Here is a 25,738-nt window from a genome sequence, read left to right on the forward strand (position 1 = left end):
GCCGGATGTACCGCGCGAAGGTTGTGACCTTGTTGGCGCCCCCTACATCACAAAAGTAGACGTACTGCGCCTAACGTCCTCCTCGCTCTTCTATTGTCGACTATCACTACATTGAATTCTGTCTCTTGGCTGTTGCCTGTACATTCGAGACAATTATCTTTAGGTACGATATAAATATAAACTTGCTCAATCCCTCCGACTTAAATTTTCCTCATCTACTATTCTTCTTGTCCCATTTTTCCATTCACTAGCTCATCTCCGATTGTTTGAGATCGGTAATTCGTAAGAAAAGCAAGCGATTCGTCGTTCTTTGTTCTTTTTGAAACAATTCGTTACACGCAAACAAGTTGTCGTTACCGGCAACGGACAATCGAAAGTTCTAGAAATTCGATTCGCGCACGCGAGCGCCGCGCTCCGACGAATACGTCACGCGCTGTCACCAATCCCACGCACGGATTTTCTGTCGCGCATGACTGTTACGTTGAACGTCGTTAGAAAAGAATCCAAAGCGCTAATCAATTTTGTACACCTAATGCCACGTAATAATTATGATTGTGGCAAAATTTTATTGGATTTTTCCCAAGAAGAAAGCCCAGGCCGAAAGCAATAAATGCTTCGATCTCGCCGTCCTCTTTCTTAGAGTCTAAAAGTTCTTAAAGTTCTTAGAGTCATAATCTCGCTACTATATCGCTTCGTAAAACCGCCATGCTACCGCTTAGTGAAAACCGTTATAAAACGAATCTTTTCGAGAAGTGCCGAGAAAATCGCCGAGATTTTCCATCACCGCGATTCCAACTACAATTTGGAAAAGGTGACCGCATTTAATATTCTGTTAATCTAATATTCAATTAATTATATTTTCTGAATTTGTAACTGTGCATATTAAAGAAAATTCTTTTGTTAAATTACAAAGAAACGGAGTTCTCTTTACTGCCGCTTATCATATCAACCTTGTGCCGTTTTCTCACTCGAATCTTTCCGCGCGGTGCACTCCCGCACACCGATCGTATTACTCCCGATATCTCTTCTATTATTGACTTAATTATGATCTATTCACGTCTGTTATTGATTCCGCTCTGACATCACTATTAGCGACCACTTTGTTGTCCACGCTGCATTGCATCTCGACCAACCCCCTCGATGCTCTCGCATATCTCTATCGCTTAACCTGCTTTCAGTCGACTCTTTCCGATTGGAGTCGGAATTTACGCTCAGGAGCGTCTTCTCCTTCTTTGCTGGTCTCCCCATTTTTTACAACTCGCACATTGATACAAAGGTATTTCACGTTCTCTTTGTTATCCATTTTCGATCGTCTTGCATCACTGACTTTTAAGCGCCATACCAGGCCGCCCCTGGCTTAACAATACACAAACTTATTTCTCTTAAACGTCGCGCGTTAGCAAAATTCAAGCAAACCCGATTCGGAGTCGACTACGCTTTTATGAATTTCGCTATCATACAATCGCTGCCATCGTTAGAAAAAGAGGTCATTCCTATCCTCTTCCCTTCTCCTCTCACACTCTTCGTCACTTTTGGTATAACCTCTCCCTTCTCGGTGCCACTTCCTCTTCTTCCAGTATTCTTGCACACTTTCTCGATCCATCTCTCCTTAACAATTCATCGATTCTCTTCCTTCCTCTCCTTCTCCATCTTTTCTCTCTTCATTGTTTTCAACTTTCCCCACTATTTCAAATTCTTTCATCTTCTCTCTTATCACCTTTGCTGAACTCTAATATTGTCAAATAATAATCTAATATTGTGCATTAATTTTACCTCCGTCGATCTTTATCTCAGGCTACATGCTCTTTCTCTGTCTTCAGTGTCTTAATCCTCTTCTTCACATCCTCAACTCCTCATATCAGGCTTTTTCCTTACTTTATGGAAACATGCCGTTGTTTTTCCTATCTCTAAACTCCCAATCCCTCCTCACCCCCTTCCTTTCTCATTTCTTCCTTTCCTTTCTAAGCTTCTTGAGCAAATAAGCTTCAGGCAGCTGAGCTCTTATTTCAACTCTACCAACTTCATACCTAACTGTCAATCCGATTTTCAGAACTTGTACAACACTACCACCAAGCTGTTGCATTTATCAAATTCTGTTCTTCGTGGTTTCGACTCTGGTCTTCTAACCACTATAATTGCTCTCGATTTTTCCAAAACATTCGACACTATTGACCATGAACTTCTTCTGCTCAAACTTGGTCACTACAATCTCTCATCCTCCCTTGTACACTCTTTCCTTATTGATCGTATTCAGCATGTCCTTCTTTTCTCTCCTCGCCCTTCTCTCGCTACCTTCTCTTCTCCTCATTCTGTTTCCTCTAGTGTCCCTCAAGACTCTGTCCTCTAATCTATTACTATCTATTATCACTCTATTATTTACTGCATAATTTATTATTTATCCATTTGTCTCCATTTATCATTTACTCTATTTATCTCTGCCTTACCCTCTGTTCCTATTTCTTTCAAAATTTTCATGTATAATGATGTATAATCATGTCGTCTTTCTCCTTTCCTTCGAACCCGCCAATTCTTTCCTTGCCGAAATTCTTAACACTAACTTTAGGTTTACTTCCGAATGGGATTCATCTAAACCCCTCCTTCCTTACTTATTACAGATCTTCCTTACTTATTACAGAGTCTCTCTCTCTCTCTCTCTCTCCTCTCCTCTCCTCTCCTCTCCTCTCCCTCTGCCCTCCCTCCCACCATCTCTCCTTCTTCCTTCCCCGCCCCTCCTCTCCCTCCCTCCCCCCTCTCTCAATTCTGTTTCTATTCCACAATTTTCTATCAAAATTTTCTGTAAATTTTAACTCCTCCTAGTCCTTTTATCATCATGTCTCTGTCAAATGTCAGGTTGCCTTCCTTCGTCTTTTCTATCCATTTCGTTACATTCTTACTACTGCTCAGAAACTTCTAGTGTCTCAATTTTTTATTGTCTCTCTTTTCAATTATGTCAACATCGTGTATATTCCTACTCAATCTCAAAAAACATTATCCCTTGTCCAGCTTATCCAGAACATTTGTCTTCGTATCTCATATAATGCTCGTAAGTTTGATCATTTATCCCCACTTTTCGCAAAATCTAGTTGATTATGTTAAACTGCGTTTTACTCTCCATGCTGTCTCGTTTTCCGTTTACTTCGATATAATATCCCTTCCTACTTTCGCAACTACTTTACCTAATGCACTTCAACTCTGAATTTCATTCCAACGATACCCATCACACCTGCTACCATGATTCCTTACCTTTTCCCATGCATCACTTTATCAAATTCCATACTGCCTTTTCTTATATTGCTGTCAAAATTTTTAACATCCTTCCTCCTTCTATCTGTTTATCCTCCTCTCTCTCTTCTTTTCGAGTGTCCACTTTTTTATTGTCTTCGCATCGTTGATCCATTCTGGATCACATATACTGTCTCATACTTATGCCGCCCTTCAACCGCCTTTCTATATCATTGTTACACTGTAATTATTTTATTTCGTACTCTCATTTTTGTACTTCGAGTTTATTAATATCATTAATTTTCGTCTTCGATTTACCATTTGTAATCTATTACTTGCTGTTTTTTTCTGATAGAGCAGCAGTCTCTGCTGGTGTCTCACCATTTTGTGCTCTTCTATGATTGTTCTCTCATTTTACTGTTAATCTTATTTTATTTTTTGTAACTCTTATTGATGCAGAAATAACCAAGTCAGCAGACAATGTTTTTTTAAACATTTTTAAACGTTCATTTCTCATTAATTTTACATTTTTCACGATTTGTTTTCAAAATTCCTTAATTTAACGTTTATTTAATGTTTATTTTGAAATAATCTTTTATTTGAAATAATGATTTGCCAAAACATTTTTAATCGTTTATTTAATATTTATTTAATATTTATTTAATATTAATTATTCATTTGAAATAAAATTCAGTTGAAAAAAAATTTTTTAAACGTTTATTTAATGTTTACTAAATGTCTATTTTACATTAATTATTCATGTGAAATAAAGGTTTAAAGAAATATTTTTTAAATGTTTATTTAACATTCATAAAAAGTTTATTTTACATTATTTATTCATTTAAAATGTGGTGATAAGAAACAATTATTTCACATTTATTTAACGTTTAGTAAATGTTTATTTCACATTAATTATTTATTGGAAATAATGGTTTAAAGAAATATTAATTTATTAAATTTATTAAATTTTTTTTTAACGTTTATGTGACGTTTATTAAATGTTTATTTCTTGTTATTTATTTATTTAAAATATAATTAAAAAAACATTTATTTAACATTTATTTAACATTTATCTGACGTATATTGTAAATATGAAAAGAATATTATTTTCTAAACATAATTTTCTCAAATTAATAAAAAAACGGGATAATAAAATAATCAAAAGAGAAGTTAACATAATATAATTTATGTACTATATATAGATAAGAATTGTGTCACCGACTAGATGCTATTAAAGATCCTCGACATTTATGGAAATTCGCGTGCCTGTTAAAATTTAAGTGATTAAAAGTAATAAATATACGGTACTAATTTCATAATTTATTAGTTTTGTAGACATGTATTGGAGTGTGCATTAATTTTAAAGGATTTTTTGGTAAAAATACGTCTTTATTGTAAAATGATATTGTAAAAATGATTACAACTTGATCATTCAAAATATTATCCATCGCTAGCCATTACTTTTTCCAATCATTCTGGTAATATCTATAATACCTAATATCATTCTGATAATAGGTGGATTCCACGTAGGAATCTTTCGAAAAAACGACACATCTTTTGAGGCTATCCACGAATCGATCCATTTTTTGATATCAAGAATGGAAGCTACTCAGATAGGCTATGAGTCATCGATGGAAATAGGTGGTAATCGGAAAGAGCAATATCTGGAGAATACGGCGGGTGTAATAGGATCCCAGTCAAGCACTTCTAACATTTCCTTGACCGGTTTCGCAATATGTGACCGAGCATTGTCGTGCTAAAAAATGATTTTGTTGTCTTTTCGCGTAATCTGGTCGTTTTTGCTTCAATACTCGGCTCAATTGTATCAATTGATATTGATAGCGTTCCCCAGTGATAGTTTCGTTGGGAGCAGCTCATAATACATTACACCCAGCCAAATACAGAGGGTAAGCTTGGCATGAATATTCGGCTTTGCCGTCGATGTTGATGGTTCGCCTGGCTTGCACCATGATTTTTTGCGCTTCGGATTATTCAGAGTATCCATTTATTATCGTAGAGTATCCATTTTTCATCAGTCACGATACGATGCAAAAAACTTTTTCTTCTGTGTTTTGCAGCAACAATTCACAAGTCATTTTGCGCCTTTCGACATCCCTCGGCTTCAACTCGTACGGCATTCAATTTCCTTGCTTTTGAATCATTTCAATGGCCTTCAAACATCTGGAAATCGTTGATCGATTAACATTTAATGATTGTGAAAATTCTTCTTGCGTTTGACTCGGGTCTTGAGTGAAAAAAATTTCACTTCCTCATCTTCAAACTTTTTCAACTGGCCTGGACGTTTTTTGTCTTCCGTGTCAAAATCATCTTTTTTATAGCGTCAAAATTAGTACTCACATGTTAAAATCAATAAAATATAATCACCATAAGCTTCCGATAGCATTCGTTGACTTTCAGCAATACTTTTCTTGAAATGGAAGCAAAATATATGCAAATATATGCAATTATACATCTTTTGCTTATTTAACAAATATATTTATTTTTATTGTAACTGCAGCAAATCTTGATTGTTGAGTTAACAAATATGAGTCGACACATTTTATTTGTTACACCCGTAAATAATTTTGCGAACTCTATACTTACAAATGAAATTTGTTATTACGACAAAAGATTAGTGATCACAGCAAATTTTTTCTCTCCGTATATACTTACCAACCTACGCTATTTATACGAACCTCTTCCCGCCTGTCCTTCCACTCACAATAGAGGCTTCGACACTTATCTGATGTATCCTGTTACATTCTTACTCACATCCTTTCTACCCATCCTCACCTCATTTTGGACACTTTATGCTCCTCGAAACGTCCCAATTTTTTTAACACAATCCAATGCATCCTTATTCACTCGTGCACATTGTTACCCATACTTATTGTCCTTTACCTAATCCTTATATCTCAATGAATTCATACATGTACATATGGAATATATATACTGTAACCGTGCTCACGAGCTACGGCACAACTTTGTCGCGTGTTCTGTGACTTTTTACTACTTAAAGGAATTTTCGTATGAAATAAGTGTAGAATCTCAGACAGACAGATAGATTCCAACAATTATTAGAGCTTTTCACTAAACAAGTTGGACGCCAGGCACGAGAGAGCGTGCCATTCTTATGAATGACAATATTTTTCGTCTACGTTAAATTAATTGCTTACATTTAATTCACGACGACAACATGAGTGAGTCGGAAAGGTAGCGAAATTGTTAGAAGACAAGAGAGATAGGTTGCAAAAACCACACATAAATTAATAATGAAATAGATAATAATTATATTTAATAAACCGAGTTCAATTAATGTCTGGAGCCTCGTTCCATAAGATTTGACAAGATCTACTTCCGCGAACGACAACTACAACTTATTTCTAACTGGTTCAACAGTCGTACTTTATATCATAAGATCCTAATTTTCCGAACGATCACCTTCGGAAGTGGCGAATGTACGGCGACAAAATATTCCCGACATCCGTCGACAGCATACAATAATAATAATTCGTGTTTCGAACAAAGAACATTATCTACGAGGGCAACATCAAATTCGAACGATAATCCGAGCACACGATACAATTACAGCAATCGGTTCGACAAGGCATAAAAGATACAAGACGAAAAATGATTCGATTGCAAGAGAGACGAGCGCGGATCAGCAGCTAATAATTCTCTTAACGACAACGCTCGGGCGGATGGCACGTGGTTCGCAATTCCTCCGATCTTGACGGCGGCCATTATTCTAGACGCTTGCAGCCACGTGAGTTTTCACGCGCGATCCACCCGACACTACGAACTCAATGATCGGTAGCTTTACAACGGTGGCGGCATTCTCACCCAATATCCTCCTCTGGTCCTTGTCGCAACAATACTGGATTGTGAACGTGAGAGCTCACTGCTTCTCGACAGCTTACTGTTTCTCGAATTTTCTCGACAGCAGAGAAGTTTGCATCCTCTTATAATCGATGACGGTTCAACCACAGAACGAGTGAGTGCCAGCAGCTTTCCGTGGAATCACGCAGACCGTTCGTATCCCTCCCCCCCCCCCCCCAATTGGGGCCATGTCACGCGCCAATTGATTCCTGTCAATCACGCGGCCTGCGTATCATATAGGTCCTTGCGGGATCTCGTATAGATTCTGCGAAGCCTTACGTCTTAAAGCGCGTAATACAAATTGCCATGGACTTCTGCTTCGCCGGTAGCTCCTAAATTATTCTTGGTTGGCACGGGATGTCCTGGCAGCTCCTCCACCGGCTCCGTATCGGGATATTTTTATCTCCGACAAACGTTTGCATTGCTCATCTGAGGAGGGGCAAGAATTTTTGCCTTCCATAGCTCCATTTTGTGAGCGGTGTGCAATATAACAAAGTTCAGGACGGTAGCGGATTATAAAACAAATACATGAAATTCTACGATCTGCGTATTCGACTGCCTAGCGAGGTTCCTCAAATCCGGCTCTTTCGTTCTTCTCGGCGTGGTGATCCTTCTTTCAGTGATGGGTGAGACAAGAAATCACAAAACGATATTTCAGCCACCGAGCACGGTTCGCTGGTATCTTTAAGTCTAAATATGAGACTAACTAATAAAAGAATTAAGTTCTTTACAGAAAAAATAGACAAACGCAGACAAAGTGAGTGAATAACGCACGCACGTTCGTATGTGCGCTCGCATGCGCTCCCTCTTACGCGTTAGCCCTCTGAACCGGGAGGACCCAAGATTCCCCGCAAACACTCCGCGAAAGTGACGGATAAAAATTGTCATGTCACAATATATATATAACATTAATAATAGGAATTACTGTACAGACTATATCATATTTTTTGATACTATATCATATTTTTCGGTATATAGAAATAAACTCGAATCGAAAAAAAATTCTATATCATTTTGAAATTTTTATAATAATTATTGAAGTATTGATTTTTAAATGTCGCTGTATAAGCACGCATTCTCCTGGCTATATTGTGTCAAATGTGTGTCTATTAATCACATATATGCGCGAGAAGTTATTTAATATGCAACGGTTACGTATAGCAAAGAAACTTCTCTGTGCATTTGCGATATGGCCAGGCACATTCGGCTGTTTAGAAATTAATATCTTGTTAATTATTCTAAAAATTGCAAAATATAATAGGAGACTTTTCGACAATTTAGTCCGATCTACTTGGTTACAAGTGATGTCAAATGTTTGGGATACCATGTATATTATGAAGCACATCCATTTTATCATTAATAAAAATTACAATGTGTAATTATTTATGAAAATAAAAATTTTCGTTAAATTGACATATTTTTATAAAAAAAGTTAACGTTATATTGAAATTTCAATTAGAAATCATGAACATATTGTTTATCCCCTATAAAATGCATTTTCTTTCACTTTAATAGTTTAATTCTTAGGCATGAAAAATTGAAGATAAAAGTTATTTCGAATATGGAAACATTGGCAACATCATATGTATATGTATATGGACTAATTTTTTAAGGTTACAGTTTAATAATTGTACCTTGAGGTTCCTGAGTACTTGGTCTGAGTACTTGCTCTGCGTTCATAATGGCGATACAGAATCAGACGGCGGCCTGACGAAATCGGTAGCCACACATACAAACATGTACATATGCTCTCGGCGCGCGGAAAGCGAGCACATGTACTCGTGCTTTTGCGTGCGTGCGTGCGTGCGTGCGTGCGTGCGTGCGTGCGTGCGTGCGTGCGTGCGTGCGTGCGTGCGTGCGTGCGTGCGTGCGTGCGTGCGTGCGTGCGTGCGTGCGTGCGTGCGTGCGTGCGTGCGTGCGTGCGTGCGTGCGTGCGTGCGTGCGTGCGTGCGTGCGTGCGTGCGTGCGTGCGTGCGTGCGTGCGTGCGTGCGTGCGTGCGTGCGTGCGTGCGTGCGTGCGTGCGTGCGTGCGTGCGTGCGTGCGTGCGTGCGTGCGTGTGTGCGTGCGTGCGTGCGTGCGTGCGTGTATCCATTTTCGTTAGTCTAAAACTAGTAGACTAGTACATATTCAGGCATGACTAAAATTTGGTATTTCCACCTCTATTTTGAATAACGTCCTGCAAACGTCTATTTTATATTAATACATCTTCGTGTTGCAAACTGTGGAATAGTACACCAAATTTGACGGAACGCTAACTGTCCTAAATTTTCTAATTGCTGATAATTTCGCCGTAATTGACGACCAATTATATCACATATGCTTTATTTATTAGATTGAGATCGGGACTCATTGAAAGATGATTTAAAACTATAATATGGTTCTCTCTTAAAAATCAGATATGAAACAGACTTATCTTAAATGCACGTTTTCAGGCCGCAAATACGCGATTTCTAAGAGAGAACCATATTGCGTTTTTAAAGTATTTTTAAATAAATTTATATCGTTTTTAGCGAAAGAACTGAAAATTCATTATTTACTTCAAATCGTTACATCAGTGAAAAAATTACAGCGTGATGAATAAGAAATCATTTTAAGTAGAAAATGTTAAGTTGTACAATACAATTTTAAAAATTTGCAAAAAAAAATTGTTTTATCCGTGCACATTAAAATTTATTCTTCAATTTTACAAGGTACAATTTAAATTAACGGCATTTGTAATAAAATTTTTGCTGAGAAATATGATTCGAAACTTATATTTTAAGTTTTAAAATGCTTCACCAAACATTGATCCGATCGTTTCTTACGGAAATCCATAAATTTTAATTTTAGTCCTTTTTAATACTGATTTAAAATGATCTTTTAATCGTTTGTTCAGAAATAGATCAACTTCAAGATAAAGGAATTTCGTCAAAAATAGTCATAACGAGATTTTTAGAAAAGCATTTTATAGCTTGAAATCTCTACTTTTGAAGTCAGTAATTGATATTTCAATATGACTGATTTTTATGGAACTGTACAAACAGAAATGAATATCCGTAAAATCTGAAAATTTTGTATAAATTTGACAAAGGTCTAGAATGTGAAATAAAAATCGCATAAAAATGTTTACAACATTCGAAAGAGTGACTCCTTACCTTCAATTTGCATTTTTATTGAACATTGTACGATTTTTTTTCATTGAATTATTTAATATTGAAGTAAAAGGGATCATTTTTTATTTAATGTTGAATAATTCGGTGAAAAAAAATCGTACAATATTCAATAAAAAAGCAAATTAAAGGTAAAAGTTCACTATTTCGACTGCTGTAAATAATATTTATGTGCGATTTTTTGTTTATGCATAGACCTTTGTAAAATTTGTACAAAATTTTCAAATTTGAAGGATACCCAATTCGTATAGCTACGTAAAAAATCAATTTGATCAAAATATCAATTACCGATCTTGAAAATAGATATTTCAAATTTTTAAATGCTTTTTTAAAAATCTTGTTATAATCATTTTTGACGAAGTTACACTCTTTTGAATATTTATCTATTTTTGAGGACGAATAGGTGATTCTTTAATTTTTTTTGCGTTATGTATTAGACTACCAAGGAAAAAAAAATTTTTTCTTTTTAATCGGCTACACTTAACTCAAAAGCTTCCATTTTCATGCCAAAAGAACACTAAATTTTTAAAAAATATTAAAAAATATTAAAATTTAGAGATCGCTAGTAAACGATTTCTAAACAAAGTTTCGATTTTTCTTAATAATATGTTTAATTTGATGCAAGAATGGCTTAATCCGGATTTCAAATGTATTGTATGTTTTTTTAATCGCTGAATACGTTTCAATAATTCATTTAATCCTACGATATACGACTTAAGAAATACAGTCCGAATTATGTGAAGAAATGACAATTTGAACGCTTGGGACTTTGCTAAAATCGACCTTGAACTCGAAACGTGGTCATTTTTCACATTAATCGGGCTATAGTTCTTAAGGCATATACCGTAAGGTTAAACTATTGCATCAGCGATTAAAAAAACATACAATACCATATTTGAAATTCGTATTAATACATTTGTGCTTTAAATCATCATTAATCATGTATTAAGGAAAATCGAAACTTTAATTTAAAAATCACTAGCAACCTCTAAATCTTAATATTTTTTGATAAAAATTTATGGATGTTTTTTTGCATGAAATGGAAGCTAAGTGACTGATTAAAAAAAAATTTTTTTTCCTTGGCAATCCAACATACAGGATGAATCAGAATAAACGTTTATCCTTTAAGTGTCATATTTCTGACATAATTCTAAGACGATTTTTTCTTTACGAAAATTTTGTCTGAAACTTAATTTTTAAATTACAAGAAGAAATAGTATCATGGGTCGCGTAGAGAGGAGACGGGCAGGAACGGCAGTCATAGTCAGACGTGCAGGGCGCATACTGACGGATGCATTCACATGTTTATAAAAATACATTTCTTTTTACATTTCTCCTCTATCACATAATCTCTTTGTCATTCATGTACTTTAAATATGCTTTCATTAAATTATAAATTAAGATAATAAAATTAAAATAAATATTGAACCCTTTGAGTATCGGATTGTTTTTTAATTACATTAATTAAATTGTTAGAGAAATGTCGTGAAAGAGCGAAATTAGACAATAATTACGTGCGATAAGCATTATTATTGATATACAAATCGAACAATTATGTTAGTACGAATTCTAAGAGCGTTTCTTACAATTCAATGTACCGAAATACTTGTTAGATTTAATTGTATGTCAATAGGCGTTACAATACTTATATGCAATTATTGTCCAATTTCTCACTTTTACAAAAATTTCTCTAACAATATTATCTGCGCTATCGCGCTCATAACATTTATTACATACTTATGAGAAGTTTTATGAGAAACGCGATCGCATTTTGTAGCATTCAAAATATTATAAATATTTAAAACAAAAACGTAAGCCAAATACACGTTAAAAGCTTATTATTATCTTAATTATAAAATTGTTATTATCTTGTAGATGTTTAATGATTTTACTTTTCTCTAGTTTCTTGAAACAGTCGGAGGAATAAGTTTGGCACCGTAATAGTTCTCGACAACAGTATACTGTAATTCACTTTTTTCATTCAAATATTAAACGTCTTTTAAGTACATAGTTATCAAGGCACACGATAAAATTCTTCTTTTAAAATTGTGTCACGTTTCAATATATTGACCCTTCGATTACATTCACTTGATAAATCGAGGAATTTATTAACCGATTTATTAATTAATCATTGATAATCACAATCATTTAAATATTATTAAATATTGAAAATCACACGAAAAAAAAAACACGTCTGTAAGTATACAACACAACATGTGTTTACATGCTGCAAGCAGCTAACTAATTTTCTTGGTTATGGATGCAGTACATGCAGCGCCTTCTGTGGCCTTAATGATGCATGAACTGCACTTACTGCATCCATAATCAAGAAAGTCAGTCAGCTGCTTGCCGCACGTAAACACATACAATCAGCGATGGTTACTGTCAATGTTGTTATTGTCAACCAATTTCGCGTGTTATTACCCATTTTTCGTCCTCTACTTCTGATTTTAGTTGACCAATAGCAGGTCGAGTTCATGGCACGCCTTTTAATTTCTTCAGTACATAATCTCTTATGGGACTCATTAGGCGTCAACCGTGAAATGTTACTTTATGGGCGAAATATGTATGAACATATTATAGAACGGCTAAATAATTGATGACGCTTAAATAAGGATATTTGGTGGCTATCGATTAGAATCGATCATACAAAGACGTTAAAAATGTGTTCACGCTACATATGACCTCACTGTCATTTTTCTCACTCAATTGATAAAAATAAATAAATATCATTATATTTACAAATAAATTGACAAACAAAAAATGATAATACATATAATATATTAATATATTGTATTTCTGATTAGAAGAATTAAGAAACTGAATTTATAACTAATGCAAAAATAAAATGTTATGCACACAATAAAATTTATTTTAAGTATTAAATAATTAAATTTATTTTTAAAAATTAAAAATTAAAGGATGTGGGTTTATATAAGATGGAGTCATAAATTTAATTATATTTATGCAGTCATAAATAAAAACATTGATCTTTACTGAAAACATTTCTTATTCAATTATAGGTAAAAATATATTTTTATCGAAAATAACACTTATTCAATTATAAATAAGAACACATTTTTACCGAAAATAACATTTCTCAATAATTTCTGTTTTATATTTTTATCATTCTTTTTGTGTGTTTGTAACTCACATATGCCTAGTTTAACAACTCATCCCAATCAGCAGACAATGTTTTTAAAAATGTTTTTAAAAATATTTTTAAAAAAATTTTTTTAAAACATTTTTAAAAACGTTAAAAATAATGGGTTAAATCATCCTTCTTTATTTAAAAAAAACATTTATTTTAACATTTGAAAAAATATTTTTTTAATGTTTAAAAAACCTTTATTTAACGTTTGAAAAAATATTTCTTTTAACATTAAGAAAACAGTTTTTAATGTCAAAATTATTTGAACAAAATTAGAAAAAATATCAATGTAGAATTTTTTTAAATTAATTTTTTTATTGACAGTGCCTAAACATTAGACAACTAATTTTATTAATTAATTCTAATTTTTAATTATATTTAAATCTTTTTCACTTACCGATCGAGTTTTGAACTTGGAATCTTAGGATTATAAATCTTGTATCTTATCCGTCACGCTACTTATAATTAGCGATGCACACAATTTTTATTGTCCATATACACTTAACGCAATTATATTGTGTTAACTTCTCTTCCGTGATTATTTTATTATCCCGACTCATTTTTTATTAATTTGAGCTTCATAAAATGACATTTTTTAAATATTTATAATAAACGTCAGATTAATATTAAATATTTTTTTAATCACATTTTAAATAAATAAATAACAAAAAACAAACATTTAAATGTCATATAAACTTTTAAAAAAGATTTAATATTAATTTATTTATAAAGATTTAATATTAATTAGACATTAAATAAATATTTTCTTAAATCATTATTTCAAGCAAATAATTAATGTGAAGTAGTACATTTACTAAACGTTAAATAAACATGAAATAAATAATATATTTCTTATTACAACATTTTAAATGAATAAATAATGTAAAATAAATTTTATAAACTTTAAACAAACATATTTATAAACAACAATATAAAAATTTTTTGTTCCTTTTGATCCATCCTCCGCCCTCTACCCATCTTAAGAGACACTCTGTATGTATGTATAATATAATCTGATTACGAAACTACTTTTTTGTTTCGTTATTTATTTGTTATAAACAAACAATAATATAATAATTGTTTCATTGATATTATATTAATAATATATAATTTGAATTATGGCTTTAACCTCACGGTCTCTATTCGCGTCACGAAACTCTGTGCCAGTCGAGCTTCGAGTTGTAACGACAAAGCGCGACACGCGTGACAATTTGTACTTGAATCATGAGAATTTACGGACAAATGAGAATTACTTGTGTTATAGAAGAATATTATTAGTGAATTTAGTCGTTTGCATTACAAACTATATCAGTGCATATAAAAGCTGTTCTATGGAATTTAATGAAGTTAAATATAAAAATGGTAATTGTTTAACCCCTACACCTTCAATGTTAATTAAGTTCATTGGACGCGTTTTTGCATGAAATAAATGAATTTGGAAAATAAAATATTGCTTTGCCCCATAATGGACTAAGATATTACAGTAATGACTATTTAGGTTAGGAAATCACGTCTGTGAAGCTGGTTATAGCTCTTCATTTTCAAAATTTAAAAAAAGTAAGCAGATTTTTGGTTACCCCTCGAAAAGATCTAGAATTCTCTATTAATATTAGAAAGAGTTCCATCGATTAAAGCGGTAACAACATTTGAAATTTCAAGAGGGAGGAACCAAATTCACGATTTGAAGAGCTATAACTTCTTTACCGTTTGTAGCATTATGGTCCATAAGACAATCGGTAGAACTCGTTAGGGGGCAAGCAAAATTCTAAAAAAATACAGGATTTCCGAAAAAATTTTTTCAAAAAAAAATTAATTTTATAAAAAAATTTTTTTTTAGATTTCAGCCGTTCTGTTATGAGTTCTGGTAGTCCCTCGGAGAGTTCTAACGGTTATTCTCAATACCCAATCGGTGAAACCAATATCTAAATAGTTCTGTAACTTTAAAGTTTCGACTTTTGAATTTTCTAAGTCCATGCGAATCAATGGTGTTCCGAAATATTTTTTGGGGGTGGGGAGAGTATATTGAGTAGTTATCTGTCGGAGAGGGGTCTCCGGTACATCAGTAGGGACGATGTATTGATGGAAGCTGATGTGACACGATGCTACAGGGATCAGTACTTGGGCCGACCCTGTGGAATATAGATTACTATTCCATCTTGGGGTTGCCCCTCATTGCTGTGCAGCATCTTGTGTTAAGCTGATGACACCTTATTGGTGATGAGGGGATCCTGGTTCCGCTAGACCCTAATTAGGGCTGAGTTAGGAGTGGCGACGCTTGTCGGAGCTATTGAAAGATTGGGTCTCAAGGTCTCTATCGGAAAGACCGAGGTGGCTGCCTTTACGGCAGACGATGTGCCGAAGGCCTCTTTTCGAGTTGGTGGTGGGGTGATGGTTCCCATAGGGACTACAATGAAGTACCTGGAATTTGTCCTAGATCTTCCGTCTTCTTCTTCCGAAGGAGGTGCTGCCCCATGCTTGGATAGACTGACGACTAATCAGTGGCCCTAGGGAGTGCAGGTGACGGGTATATGCCTACGTGACGATGTCCCTCGTCCTGTACAGAGCTCCGGTATGGGCGCAAGGTGTTAAACAGTAGACTCACCTGTAGGGACGTTGCTCTTGCCCTCAGAGTAATCAGCGGGTATCGTACGATCTCGAATAAGGCCGCGGTCATACTGATCAGGATAATCTTCTTTAGGTTTGTGGTTGAGCGATATAGAAGGATGTATCTTTGACGTAAGGAGCTGATTCGGCAGGACGGGTACATAGCGTCGCGGTTCACGCTCATCATACTGCAAACATGAACGGGCAATAGATAGATGGCGCATCTTTTCTCGCTTCCCCCGGATGCACTGGGGATGGTAGTGAGGGATGCGATCGCCTATCGCCTTGAGGAGTGGATAAGGAGGAGACCTATAGTGGCCTTTCCTTTAGAATGACACAAATCCTCACGGGTTATGAGTGCTTATCTCTATGAAATTAAAAGAGCGCACTCTCCGCGGTATTTGTATTGTGAATACAGACTTTATACCGGTGTTCATACTCTCCTCTTCTATCCCTTTTAGTTGGAGAAGAGAAATATTATACTGGGGGTATGGAAGGGCCCGCTGACCGAACCTATTCAGCAGTGGTAGGGACCGCCATGTTCTCCTCAAGGGAATGGACGGCCCTCTTTTGCGAGTCAGTCATGACTCGCAAGGAGACGGATGGAAGAGCGAGACGGAGGGTAGGGGCGGTTAGGGCGATAGCTCTCTCTCCTCTTTCTGCTATGTCGAATTAAATGAAAAGTTGTACATAGTTGTACATATTATTAGATGTAAGTTTATGTGTAAATATACGTTGTGTATATGTATATGTTAGGTAGTATCCCGAGTAGGACTAGGGAGTGTTAGCTTCATAAGCCTTGGGGGCGTTCTGATGTGATGCTTGTCGCTGTTCCGGGACGTTCCCCAGTTAGACTAAGGACGTAAGCGACTAAAGGGGGAATTTTTAGCCGGTAGACAGCCGTCCCAGTGTATCCTTGAGATCATGGGAGGATTAAGTCCGGCGCGTCCAAGCAACTCGGGGCATGAGCGTCTTACCTTCTTCGGGTTGGATTCTCTTTGTAGGAATCCTCCCGGAGAGGGGCTTGAGAAGATTTTCTCCTCCTACGCAAAGAAAAAGTTCACGCGGATCAAAATTTTTTTTCGGAAATTCGGCATTTTATTGAGAGTAGAACGAAGAATTCCAACGGTTATCCTCAATAACCAATGCGCTGAAACCAATATCTAAAAAGTTCTGGAACTTTAAAGTTTCGACTTTTGAATTTTTCTAAGTCTATACAGGTCTATACTATCTGAAAAATTTCCTTCTACATATATCCATTGATATATGGGACTTACAGTTTAATGCCGGATCCGAACAGTCATGTCAAAATAGGTTCTTAGCCAAAGATACTCTCAGTGGTTTGGCATTGTCTTCCAAAAGGTGACGATTAACATCTGTAATAAAAATCAGATGTATATTCTGGGTAGATTTCAACTCGGATGATTAGCGCAGAGAGCTGCCACGCATCTCTGTACGCCACGGTCGCCATTGTATTTTTATTTGTTTATACTATCTATATGTTCTATATAAATCATTACATGCGGGCATATTACTTCGGTTGAGTTAACACTAGATCATTTAGTGAACAGATTATCGTATTTGGACCAATTTAGTCCCGTGTAAATGCGATGTAATGTCCATTGGTGAGGCTGCTGCCACATTTAATGTACGAAACGATATCTGCCAAACAATAACTGTTATCACCGTAACAATTTTGATTAAATTGTTTAGTAGGTAAATGTCACGTATATTGTGTGGCTTCATGTAGTTAGGATTGCTTAACGTCTGAATCAAATGAAAAAGTCGTGAATGTAATAATATTTTGAGTCCAATAAGAGAACCTCATGAAGACGTTGATGAAGTTAATTGAGAAATAGAAAAAAATGTAAAAATGGAAAAAGTTAAGAGAAATTCTTTGAACGAAATAGAAAATTGACGAAGCAAAATAAAAGCAGACATCCTCGAGCAATCGTATTTCGAAATTATTTAATACCATGTTCCGATTGGGATTTCATTGAAACAAATAAAACAATAGGTATCCCTCTTTTAAAAAATGGCAGCTTATGCAACGCAGCGATAATAATTTAATAAAAAACGCATTATTGTATGAGAGACATGTGCATTCGATTTCATATTTCAATTGTGGCATGGGTATGCGCAATTCTTACAAAACTGACATGACTGCATTAATGACATCTAATGATTTTATACAACTTTCAATAGATATATTAACACATGGCAAAATTTTTGCCAATGATTATGCCAAACGAGCATTGATTTCGTGCAACATACCAATATTTTATAAAAAATCAAGCACTCATACGATTTCTTCTCTGAACACTAATTGTAATGCCGCACATCTTGCAGAATGCTTATTCCAAAATACACCTAGTTGCACGACTTCATATGATTGTAACAATTGCGCCTATAATTACAAAAGAACAACGCACATGTCACATAAATGTAGACGAGCTATTAAAGAATGGCTTAAATAATAATATCAACAAGCAATTAATGATGATATTATTATCAAAAAAAATAACAACATGTCATATTTGCAAAAATATAATAAATCATACGATATCATATTTAATTATCGATATGAGTATTTTAAGCGATCATGAATACATGAAGTCACACAATATATAACGTGATACTTACCTACTAGACGATTCAGCTAAAATTGTACGGTAAATGATAACAGTTATTGTTTGGCAGGTATCATTTCGTACATTAAATGTGACAGCGGCCTCACCAATGGACATTACATCGCATTTACATTGTTACGTCCAAACTTTGGAAATTTGGTCAAGAAGACAATGAGGGAGAATGGAGAGGATGACTAGACTAAATCTCACAGATATACGCGCAGAGGCGAACTGTGAGTCATACACACATTTTCGGTCCCAATATGGGTCAACGTCCCAAAGGGATGCTATGATACCTGTTCCGATGGACAGTGCGAACGTCGGTCCAACTTTTTGGGTGAAGGTACTTAATTCTTTTGATCCGGGATTAAACCCTGTGCGATCTCAGGTGGAAAAGAATGCGAAAAAGAATGCGAGAAGTGATTCAAATGACAGCTAGAAAAATATAAATGACTTACATTTATTTAAAAAAAAAAATTAGATTTATGTATGATATTTATACATATTTTTACATAAAATAAGGAAAAGACTTATCATTATACGAGTAATTACAATCGATTTGTTTAATGTGGTTGAGTAAGAATTTAGTTATAGAGGTGTGAGTGTGAGTGTGAGTGTAAGTGTGAGTGTGAGTGTGTGAGTGTGTGAGTGTGTGAATGTGTGTGTGTGTGTGTGTGTGTTAAGAGAAGAAAAGAAAATTGTAAATCGTGCCGGATTTTCCCTTTAATTGCTCAATCTTTCAATTCAAGAGTATAGGTTCTTCTCTCGGAGGAAGGAGAGGATAAATAGGTTCTAAGTCTCAGTTTCGTTATGCTCTGTAATTCGAGATCTGGAGCGCTAGAATTTACATCTCTAATTTTATTCTTTCCTAAATGTAATAAAAGTTGAGTAGGTGAATCCCATACGGCTCCCAGTAGGTACACTGACCGTATACAGTGTGTAGAACATATCCATGTACGAATGTGTCTAACAGCAGTTTAATAACTCTAGCAATTAGGTATATCCTGATTAATCCATCGCTGATATTACCAAAGATTAAAAATTTATTCCAGAATTTTTCCCAAGCAGAAATAGCGATTCTTTCTATCGATGCTTCGTCTATGAAATTAGAGAGTGAGCCTCCATTTATTACGGTTGAGCACCCTAATATGCCTCTTGCTATGGTATTGAGGATTGCTGCTCACTCCTCGGGGAACATTATGATCCTTGAGTTCTTCCAGATCGCTTTGTGAATATATTCCACTGATCGCTAGTGATCCTGAGATGATATATTTCCATGATAATTTAGTTGAAAGCTTCATAATGGGTGATAATGTCTCTACCGGTTTAGGCATACCATGAGCCTATTTGCATACCATGAGTTTATTTTATACCATGAGTCTCCCAAAAGGTACATAGTAAGTACAAAAGAATTACAGGTAATCTGAGTTCCGTGACGTATTAATTCATGCGTTTACGGGGTCAGAATATGTTTCGTTTCCTCGTATTACTGGAAGCTGCTCGTAACATTCTGTGATTCGAGTTAATTTTATTTCGACCGGTACATATTTTACCATGTGAATTACTTCTCCTGCCAAAAGTGCCATATATTCAGATCCCTTCATAAAATGATACGCGAAAACGTCAGGTCATTTAGTGGCTATGGCTAATGCATTCTGCATCATACGATATTCAATAATATTGTTCAATAATATTCATTAATATTGTTGCAATAATATAATATATTTCTGTATAGTTGATTAATTTGAATGCGAACGTGTCTTTCTGTGTATACAAATTTTGAATTTACGTATATGAAAATATCGATGTTTACTGCTATAAAGTCAGAGTTTTTAAAAACTTCCACATCAAACGTCGTTACGAAAATTATTAATTTTGGATGTTCAGTTCTGGTAAGTGTATGTCCATAGGTGGTATATGTTCCAGTTAAAGAGTTAAGAGAATCATATTGGTCATGGTTATTGAAAAGACTGTTTGAGATCGCTCATTGATAGCATCAAGTATTTTATTAGCTTATCCATTAGTACGCCATAATCAGAAGCTCTGCAATGATCGACAGGTACGGGATACCAAAAGATATCCCCTCCCTCTAGGTCAGTGCAATGAGTGGAACTTAGTTCACAGGTTATTCCTGACCTGAGGTGTACACGGTTTGTGTTTATCCAAATGTCAGTGATGTAATCTTGTAAGGTAATTTTGAGGCTGCCTAATACAATGACATTTCCCCAATTTCCATAAGAATCGGAATAAGCATTGCCAGTACATGCGTCGTCATTGTCAATACCCGGCCAAAACTATTGGACGTGCAGTCTGATTAGATAGCAGACCTGTTATGTGAATTCCGGCTATTTCGAAGCTTCCATACGTACATGCATCTCGAGATACATCGGCTATGTATGAGAATTAACCGTTATGTACGTCCATCGTATGTGAAAACATTCTGCATCTTTTTACTGTACAATCTATTTCGGTTTTACATTGTATTGGGTATGGGAATAAGTTTCCACTCTTTTTAAATAAAAAAGATGTGTTTATTTAAACAAATCTATATAAGTGAGTTTATTCAAAGTATGCTCCTTCGGAAGCGACAACTTTCTCCCATCTTTCCGGTAATAAACGGATTCCTCGAATGAAAAAATCTGGTTCTTTTGAAGCGATCCATTCATCAAACCATTTTTTGATACCTTCATAAGAATTGAATCGTTCTCCAGAAAGGGCCGACTGCATGGATCAGAACAAATAGAAATCTGAAGGAGCAATGTCCGGTGAATACGGCGGGTGGGGCAGAATTTCCTACCTTACTCCTTCCAAGTATTTCTTGACCGGTTTTGCAACGTGTGGTCTAGCGTTGTCATGTAACAGAATCAGCTTGTTGTGCCTATTGTCCAATTCCGGTCGTTTTTCTTTCAAAGCTTGATTTAAACGTATTAGTTGTAGCCGATAACGATCGCCAGTGATGGTTTCGGACGGTTTGAGCAGCTCATAATATATAATACCTCTTTGATCCCAGATGGACAACATAATCTTCGAAGCATGGATATTTCGTTTTGGTGTTGATGGACCTGGTTCATCTGGCATCACCCAGCCTTCAAGCGTTTAGGATTATCGTAGTAGATCCACCATTTTTCATCACCAGTTACGATACGATGTAGAAAACCCTTCCTTTGTTGTCATTGACGAAGCATCTAGCAGATGAACAAACGTCTTTCCATGTCTCTCTCTTTCAATTTGTATGGCACCCAATTTCCTTCTTTTTGCACCATTCCCATTGCGTGTAGACGTTTTCCAACAGTGGATCTATCAACATTTAATTCTTTTACCAACCTATCGAGCGATAAACACGAATCTTCTTCGAATAATGCTTGCAATTCTGCATCTTCAAATTTTTTCGGTGCACCTTTGCGTTCTTTGTCACGCACGTCAAAATCACTACTGTTGAATCGCCGAAACCATTCTTTACAACTAGTTTTCGATGGAGCATGCTCACCGTAAATATTTACGAGCAAACGATTTCCGCAGCACTTTTCTTTAAAATAAAATAATAAAATAAAACTTCCCGCAAATGTTGCTTTTTTGGAATAAATTCCGACATCTTCAACGCAAAAAAAGTTACTCTTTGTTACGCTTCGAACGAATGCCATCTATTGGACTCAAAAGTTTGGACACACCTTTCAAAAACATGTCTTGCCGTTCTATCAAACACACGAGCAATGCTACTAACGACATCTTTCTGCAATGGGCGGAAACTTATTCCCATACCCAATATTATAATATTTTCATAGATTTTAAATCATTGAGTTGAAGTACTTATATTGTATATAGACTTTGTTAGAGTTTACATTCTGTGAGGAAATATTACACTCTTCGACGTTTATTAGCGATAATGTAGTTAAATTCACTGCTGCGGAGTCACAGTCGTATCCGTAAGTTCCTTGAGTTCATTATTAATATAAATATAACGGTTATTCCTTTGATGTAGCAATCCATCATCTGAAATGTCGATTTGATTTGTTTAATTATTATGAACTTAATTTGTTGGTTTAATGTGAGAAATTCGCAAGCGGTTAGGGTGAAGAATGCGACTATTTTTCTTCATCTTAATTTTAATATTATTTTTGTTTAAAATTTCCAAGACTTCATGAGGTCCGATATATTGATCTCCAAATTTTCCGGGTTTTGGTCCCTTTAATAAAAATATATGATCTCCAGGCTTGAATTTCTGTGGATTAATTTTCTTATCGTAATGTTTTTTCGATTTAACTTTAGGTTCTATGACGTTTTCACGAGCATTTGTTTAAATTGCATGGAGTTGTGTAACTAAATTTATTAGATAATCATAATTAATCGTAATTAGCTAATTTGTCTTCAGGGTTTAAGAACTCATTTGACGGTACTCTTGCTATTTTACCAAACACTAATTCATATGGAGTATGTTTCGTAGCCTCGTGTACACTAGTGTTGTAATTAAATATGGCTAAGCCAATCCATCTGTCCCACTGTTTCTGCTCGTATTGTTGTCTATTGTTTCAAGTATTCTCCTAATGCGTGGTGTGATTGTTCTAGGGATCCATTTGATTGAGGGTGAAATGCAATTGTACGGATTCTGAATATTTTTGCTATTTTCTTCATTAATTCTGATAAAATTTTTCCCTTGATCGGTTAATATAGCTTTAGGCGCTCCTAATACGGAAATAAATCTGTCGACAAAGCTTTTGCTATTGTTTCTGATGTCTGAACCAGTAAAGATATTCCCATGCAAAATTTAGTTAACTGCAAAGTTAAAATATATTTGTTGTTTCTTCCGGTTTTAGGTAAAGGTCCTACAATATCCATGGCTACTTTGTCAAAAGATCCTAGTGTATCAGTGGTTATCATAGATTGTTTGATTTTTACTCGAACTAGTTTTTTTAATTGACATTGTAAATATTGTTGTATGTATCGTTGAACATCGGACTTTAGATTTTCCCAATGGTATTTATGTTTTATTTTGTTGTATGTCTTTGTGATACCTCGATGTCTTTCCGTAGGTAAATAATGCATTTTTCCGATTATCGTAGGTCGAAGATCTTTAGGTGGGTATTTAACTAGTCCATTGCATATAATTAATTTGGTTGTTAAATCTACAAAAACTAATTGCAATGTGATTTTGATATGGCACATTGTTAACATAATCGATTTTAGCAACGCTAACAGTCTATAAATTTAAGTTTTCAATGATAATCCGTAAATCTTTTATTACGGCGGAAATCTGGGTAAGATTCATCGTCGGTCCCTTACGTTGCTCTTCGCTGATAGGCTGAATGGCAGTGTTTTTTTGTATTTTACGACTTTGGTTTTACTTAGAGCGAGATCTCCTAAGCGAGGGATCTCGTTTCTTTCAAATAGTTTTTGTGAATCTGAGTCCAACGGTCTTCCAATGGTGTCGACAAAATATGCAAAACGTTATCCTTTCGCAAAAATAATAGTTCGCGAGAACCGAGAATATTGTTTTTGATTATTTGATCGTTAACAATAATACGTCCTGTTTTTCCTTTTAATTTCTGAATTTTATGTTCCTTCTCAAATTCTTTCTTTTCTTAATTTTCCTCTTCATTGTTGCTTTCTGCATCGCCTTCTCCATCCAATGAGTCATTTCTGTCTTCTATTCTTTCCGTTTCATTCACTTGGTGTGGGAAATCTCTGGAAAGCTTGTCCTGCTTGGCATCCCTATTTTTGGCTTCGAGTTTGTATTTTATTATTTCAGGGCATATTGGGCGTTATAACCTTTTCCTCGTGATTCTTGTGACTCTTCTGTCTCCTTCTGTGTAAGAGATATTGAATTCGTACCCTTTTCAGGTAGATGATCGTCTGGTAATAAGTCTTCAAGCGGTTCGTCATTTGTCAAATATATTTATAATTTAAAATCTTCGTCCTCTTCGTCCTTCTCATCTAATTCTTCTAGCATTTTAAAAATCTGCATCTTTTGGATCATTAAGGTTCAAAGGCTTGTGGTGATTAATTATATTGCAGTTCGCTTCTTCAAGGTCTACCGGATTTCGTGATAATGCATCAGCATTTACATTAGTCTTACCTACTTTGTATACCACATCGTAATCGTATTCAGCTAATTTTAATCTCCATCATAGTATTCGCATATTTGCGTCCTATGCATTTTTAAACAAGAGAAAAGATTTGTGATTCGTAACTAAAGTAAATTTCCATCCATATAGATAAGATCTAAAATGCTTGACACAATACACTATGGCTAAAGCTTCTTTCTCATAAATGTCGTATTTTATTTCGTTTTCGGTTTTATTTAGAGTTCGCGAAGTATGCTATCGGTCGATCTTTATTTATCTCTCCTTGTGATAGAATGCCTCCAATTGCTATTCCGGAAGCATCAGTAGTTAATATAAAAGGTTTGGAAAAGTCGGGATATTGTAAGACAGGTTCTTCGCACAATTTCTCTTTTAATGCTTGGAAGGAGTCTTCTTGACCTATTGTCCATTCAAATTTAGTGTCATTTTTTAACAAATTGGTGAGAGATTTGATTAATTTTGAAAAGTTTGGTATAAATCTTCGGTAATATCCAGCTAATCCAAGAAATTATTTGATATTTTTCGGCATTTTAGGCCTTGGAAATTGCCTTATAGCCTCTAATTCCTTCGGATCGGGTTTAACTCCATCCTTACTAATTACATGCCCCAAATAAGTGATTTCGGTTTTCAAGAATTCGCATTTGTCGGGCTGTAATTTTAAATCAGTTTTGCGTAACCGTTCTATCAACAAATTATTATGCTTATAATTATACTTCCTTTTGTGTTTTTCTAATAAGGCAGCGTAGTTGACAATATCATTCATATACACAAATAGTTCTTCGCCTTGCAATCCTGATAATACTAAATCTATTAATCGTTGAAAAGTAGCAGGTGCATTCTTTAATCCAAAAGGCATTCGGTCAAATTTATAATGACCGAAAGGAGTTGCAAATACAATTTTATGACTATCAACAGGATCCATCTTTATTTGATGAAATCCGGATGCTAAGTCGCATACTGAGAAATATTGTGCCAAACCTTAATTGATCCAAAATGTTGATAATATTAGGTAACGAGTATGCATC

General features: G+C 35.0%; 1 protein-coding gene and 1 pseudogene across 1 annotated transcript in view; both read right to left on the minus strand.

Annotated features, from left to right (window-relative positions):
• spz3 (Spaetzle domain-containing protein 3) overlaps positions 1-25,738 on the minus strand; it is a 279,567-nt gene that overhangs the window by 86,119 nt on the left and 167,710 nt on the right. The gene's annotated exons all lie outside the window — the stretch shown is intronic.
• LOC147909565 (uncharacterized) lies at positions 19,368-21,714 on the minus strand (annotated as a pseudogene).

Source organism: Acromyrmex echinatior, chromosome 6, assembly GCF_024713525.1.
Source record: "Acromyrmex echinatior isolate Ae372 chromosome 6, ASM2471352v2, whole genome shotgun sequence".
In the NCBI taxonomy this organism is placed as follows: Eukaryota; Metazoa; Arthropoda; class Insecta; order Hymenoptera; family Formicidae; genus Acromyrmex; species Acromyrmex echinatior.